Here is a 5637-nt window from a genome sequence, read left to right as displayed (position 1 = left end):
GCCTTTGACTGCATAAATATCTGCACTCAACCTTCTGTCCTACCAAACTCCTTGATGCCCAGTTGCTGTTGGGCATGAATCCTGACAACGATTTTTTCAGTTTCTTCCACTTTCCTTCTTCACACATTGCCCAGGTAGTGCTCATGACCAACCTTTCCAACATCATGTATCTCTGCTTTTCAGGACATTTGAGGCACAGAGAAGTTATGGTTATATGCAGACCTCTAAGTTTGAAAATGATGGCATGTAGATTCTCTAGAAGTAGCTTTGTTTCCTTTTCCCATTAAATTCAAGCAGTAAATTCACCATGAGGATTCAGGTTTAGAGGACACAATAATAGGATGTCTTCAAGATTGGTTTTTCAGAAAATGCAGAACCATCTGCACTGGTTCCAGAACCCTCTTCCCACAAAGAACCCCACCCCCCCACCCCCATCCACGGGTCTTTAAGTCCTTTATATAAAAGGACATAGGGTTTGCAGAGAACCTAAACACATCTTCATGTATGCTTCACATCATGTCTAGACGACTTATCATAGCTAATGCAGTAAGTAACTGTTTTACCATATTGTTAAGGAATAATGACAAGAATAAAAAGGCTGTACATGTTCAGTATACATACAGTTTTTTTTGGTACCGGGGATCGAACTCGTGTCTTTGCACTTGCGCAGCAGGTGGCGAAACCATTGAGCTAAATCCCCAGCACTACATACAGTTTTTTTCAAATACTTTTGATCTGCGGCTGGTGGAATCCATAGGTATGATGCCCAGGGTTGTAGAGATTGACTTGGTAAGGGATTTTCCTCATCACTGATAGAGGACAGAAGTATAATAGTGAATCACAAGAGAGGCATGCAGTTAAAAATATAAAAAGTATACATATTAATGAGGTAACGTAATGTTTCAGTGCTGTATATATTTTACAATGTTGACAAGTTGGTTTTCTTTTTTTTGCATTTTTGTTTGTGGCCCACTTCTCAGTGGGCTTGAAGACTCCATTGGCTGAAGAAATCGAGAAGCTCAACACTCTAGGAAGCTTCAAGGGCCTTTTGATCAGCTCCCTGGCTCTGTTTCTTGGAGACAATTTTGGCCCTTCCTCTTCTGTTGGTTGCAACATCATCAGTTTGGTATCTCTGAGTAGAAAGTGGCTGCAGTAGCTCCAGGCTTTTCATGTTCCAGCCACACCTAATATTCAAGACTGAAACTGGATAAGTGGAATGGGATATTTGAAGGAAATCAATAATGTACATTGTAGAAGCAATGTATTTTATTCTAAGATATAAATAAGATATTCTATTGCAGATGTGTTGTTTTTCTATTTTTCTACTTTAATAAAGAATGATGAAGGAAAAAAAAAAGAATGATGAAGGAAGACAACATTATCCCTCTGAATGCTTGAACTAAAAGTACTGTAGTTGGTTGAGATCTCAAGTTTTTATGCCACGCAACACCAGCCAGCCACTTCCAACAGAGTAACTGAAGCAGCTATGTATAGAAGCTCTGGCTTTGGGATTCTGATTGGGCCTAACAGTAGCTGCTACTGTCTATTAATATTTTGCTAATTATTTTCCATCATTTATTCTAGTGACCTTTCATGAGGTAGATGCATTGACTGAGGAAGTAACTGAGGCTCAGAGGAGTTAGGTAACTTGCCTGAGGTCACACAGCTGGCCAGATTAGGACTCAGGTGCACTTGCTAACAGGAAAGAAAAGCCCAGATTTTCCTCTTTTATGTCTTTGCCCCTTAGGAAGCTGTGAAGTAGGATGCAGAAAGAATATCCATCCTGCTTGCTGCCTAATCTCTTATTTCCTTGTCTCTGAGGCAGAAATAAGAAAACACTCCAGATTCTTGTGGATTCAGCCAATGATGAATAATAACAAAGAATTTGAAATTTAAGAAATTTTGGCACAAACATTAATAAACTATTGAACTGTACCTTAGCCCCAGTGGTGATGTTCTTAGGAGCCAAAGTCTTGGAGGCCAAGGGGAGTATCTGTGAAGCCAGCAAAGGCATTATTAGTGAGCTGCTGCCCCCCCAACAATACAATGACCAGGAGGAGATGTGATACAATTCGTTATTCATAGGAGGCGTGGCACACTGGTTAAAGAAAAGTTGAGAACCAGTGGCACCTAGCTTGTTATATAATTAGCCCAAGCGGAACTGCTGCTTATGTACACAGGCAGGTTTGATGCAAACCCTAGGTTTGTGGTCTCTCCTGAGAAGCCCACAGAGTCCCCTGTTTCAATAGAAAAATCCTGCCAGCCACATGGGCACAAATCTTCTGGGCCAACTCTGCCCTCACGCTTCACCCATGCAACTTTACGTTTCCTTGATTGTGGTCCAGAAAATGTGATGAGAATATTTGACCTAATTGATTTGCAGCTACTAATGGGCTTTATGGTAGAGACTAGGGGTAGGGGTTGGGGATAGGCCAATTTGCGTTACCTTCTGAATGCCTAGAGAATCGAAAAGAAAGAAGCTGCTTTATTTGCTATTGAAGACTTTTCTCATCAAAGGCTTTTCTTCCCAAAGAGCATGAATTTTGGGGTGATGTAGCAGAGGAAGGAGATGTCATTCTGCTATTTATTCTCAGTACTGGGGATTGAACTGAGCCTTACGCATGCTAGACAAGCATTCTATCACTGAGCGACACTTAAGTCTTTTTAATTTCATTTTGAGACAAGGCCTTATTAAGTTGCTTAATCTGGCATCAAACTCATCCTCCTCCTGAGGCTGGGATTGCAGAGATGCACCACTGTGCCCAGCTGTGCTTTTTCATGCCTCAGAACACTGCGGCATCTTCTAGAGAGGGTTACAGATGAGTTGAGTAACTGCTACACTGGAGAAGAGGAGATACTTTGTGCCTTCTTCAATTCTGTCCAATGCTTTCCCAACAACAACAAAATGACAAAGTAAATGAATATTTTCATGAGGTTGAGACGTGGCATAACTAGGGGTGGGGCAGAGAGCAGATGTAAGCTGCTTTCAATGAGCCAGTAAAAAGAAGTGGAAGTTGAGAACACTGAATCCTAGGAGCTGTGTTGCCCACGACTGGGTCTTGCTAGAGATCTAGACATAACACACTAGGATGATCTCATTCAATATGTCTGTTATTTAATTTTTCGAAACCAAAAGTCGTGCACTTAGAAATTAGGATAGCATGGACCAAATTACCCGGAACATATAGGGTTTAGAAAGGCAATTTTAAGAACTTGGCATTATTTGAAAATGACGGTTAAGGCCCCAGGGCTTCCTAGGACATTCAAAAACCCCAAACAAAAAAAAACACAAACTTTATTGTATACAGTATAATAATGTAAGATAGGCCCAAGAGGTAGAGCTTGTAAAGCTTTGCAAAAACAACCAAATCCCAAAGCTAATCCTTTGGGTCTTACCATTCCCCCTCCCCCCCACAAAATTGAGGCTAAATCTCCAGTTTAGGGTTGGGAGTACCCCTCACCACACCCCTCAGAGGAAGCTGGAGTCAGCTGGAAAGCAAAGGCGTGACTGAGGGATGCAGTGACTCAAACTCCAGAGCTGTGCTCGTTGCCCTGAGTTCTGAGCAAGGCCTCTTTCCACACCCGGCCTCCAGCTACTTTGTCTGTCGGGACAGGCGCTGAGCCTTGGGCTTGCTCTCCATGCCAAGGCACAACTTGCACAACTTTTCCTTTTGAGATTTATTCTGTCCATTGTGATAGGGATAGGTATGATTTTTAAAGAATTACTTTCATTCATTCTAAATTGGCCTTTTGAAGTAGAAAGACCAGAATGTGCAGATGGTCTGACAACAGTATCTTGAACACACATTCAGGCTCAAAAAGACTTGGCTTAATTCATGGCTTCTCAGCTCGATGACTTAGAGGAGACACTTAACTGCACTGTGTCAAAGATTCCTGCTTGCATCAGGTAGATTCTAAGTTCCCGTCTAGCTCTAAAGGTCCTGACCCAATCCCCTTAGGAGATACTGTTTGGTTTGACATAGCCCTGTTCTTGCCTTAATGGAGTTTTGCATCCTTGAAAAAAAAACAACATTGCCTGTTTAGGAAGGAAGAGTCAGAGAGAAGTTCCAGTCTTCATCACTTGACAGTTTGAGGGACTTGTTAGGAAAGATAGCTTTATACATTTTAATTTTTCTGAACTCCCAAGCCCACTATATTTTTGATCTAACCTTTGTAAAAGCTTCACTTTCTCTTACCGAATCAATAATCTCAACCTCCTCTCTCTGCCAATCCCACAGAGCCTTAAAAACTCACACACTGAGGTCTAATTCCTCTTCCTAGTTGCTGAGTCACATGTGTCAAATCCACACTCTCCAATTCCTCTCCCTCCTCTGCCCCTTGATCAACATTTTAATGGTTAGAAGCTACAGACATAAAACCATTTCCTCTTATTTGTCCCTAGGCTCAGCTTCTCCATGATTCATTCTGTGATTACAAGTGAGTTAGTTAAATGTGGATCTAAGAATCAGTTAACATTGCTTGGCCATTTATGTACTTCTGGTTACTGACACTGTGCTTTATATTTGGCCTGTGCTGATTGACATCTGAATTATTTTGTTTCCCGGGGAAGTTAGGGAAATCCTGTCTTCTCTGCCCAAAGTTGACTTTGTGGCTACATTTCCACTCATTTTGATGTCTTTGTACAAACCTGGGGTCTATATGGGGTGCAGTATTTGGCAAAATGAGAGATGATTACAGAGTTAAAAAATATGTAAATGGCCCATAGAACCCTGAAAGCAGTTTCAGGTACAGTATAAAACCTCACCCTGGCCTTGCCAGTATTTGTCAGTGTGGAGCAATATGTTCCAGGAGCATTTGTTCTGAATGACTGGTATTTCTGAAAGCAGATGCTATTGTAAATATGCAGCTCAGGATAGCTCCACTTATTTATCAATGCTTTCATGCAAGACAAATATTCAGTTAAAGACAGCATGCTTTGAGCTTCTGATTAGATCGCAGAAGTATAAATATCACAGGGCTTTTATGTGTTTGCATGATGTTTTTCCTCTGACCCTTTAGTTTTAATATAAGCTTGTTTAGAGAAGCATATTATTTCTTGCCACTGTTCTTGCTCAATATACTGTTCTCTGGTTCAAATTATTTGAATAAACGGTAGGTTTACAGATCAAATAAAAGTAAAAAACAAAAACAACCCACCAACCTTTCAGGTTCCCGCTACGCATCACTGGTGGCCAGGCATGCTTGTTCCCAGCTGGGCTGTGGGGCCGGGACTGTGGCGGAATTAGTCAGATGGTCTGAACCCAGCTCACCAGCTCTCCTGTCCAGGGTCCATCCCACTTCACAGTCTAGCAAGCTCTCCTTTAATAATGGAAGTGTTAGGCTTCTCGGCTGGATTTAAGCATTTAAAAAATATAATGGTTTGCATACTGTGCAGTGATTTGTAAAATGTGAATTCCTACAAAAGCCGTGGTTACCCAGCATAACATTATCTTATTTTTAGTTACACAACCAGTAAAACAGCTGGAGGTCTAAAATCATGGCCTAGTGCTAAATGCATTACTATGTTTTATCCATGCAGTAAGGGCCTGTCCTTTTAGCTAGGCGATAGGAGAAAAGTGGAGTGATTACTGGCAAATTAACACTTCCAATTTTAATAGAGAAGCAAGGCCTGAATAA

At 41.3% G+C, this 5637-nt stretch overlaps 1 long non-coding RNA gene across 1 annotated transcript; it reads right to left on the bottom strand.

The window, feature by feature from the left end:
- Window positions 1-508: 508 nt before the first annotated feature.
- On the bottom strand, window positions 509-5318 carry LOC147826181 (uncharacterized). Its single transcript, XR_015439232.1, has 3 exons — window positions 5162-5318; window positions 1937-1993; window positions 509-1203 (listed from the first exon to the last, which is right to left on the bottom strand). It is a non-coding gene; the product is annotated as an uncharacterized LOC147826181 (long non-coding RNA).
- Window positions 5319-5637: the final 319 nt, after the last annotated feature.

The sequence above is a fragment of the Heterocephalus glaber genome, unplaced genomic scaffold (genome assembly GCF_053883595.1).
Source record: "Heterocephalus glaber isolate CG9 unplaced genomic scaffold, H.glaber_assembly_v1.0 deba00001472, whole genome shotgun sequence".
Classification (NCBI taxonomy): domain Eukaryota; kingdom Metazoa; phylum Chordata; class Mammalia; order Rodentia; family Bathyergidae; genus Heterocephalus; species Heterocephalus glaber.
Note: the sequence above shows the minus strand (reverse complement) of the source record. Positions and strands in the feature narration are given on the sequence as shown.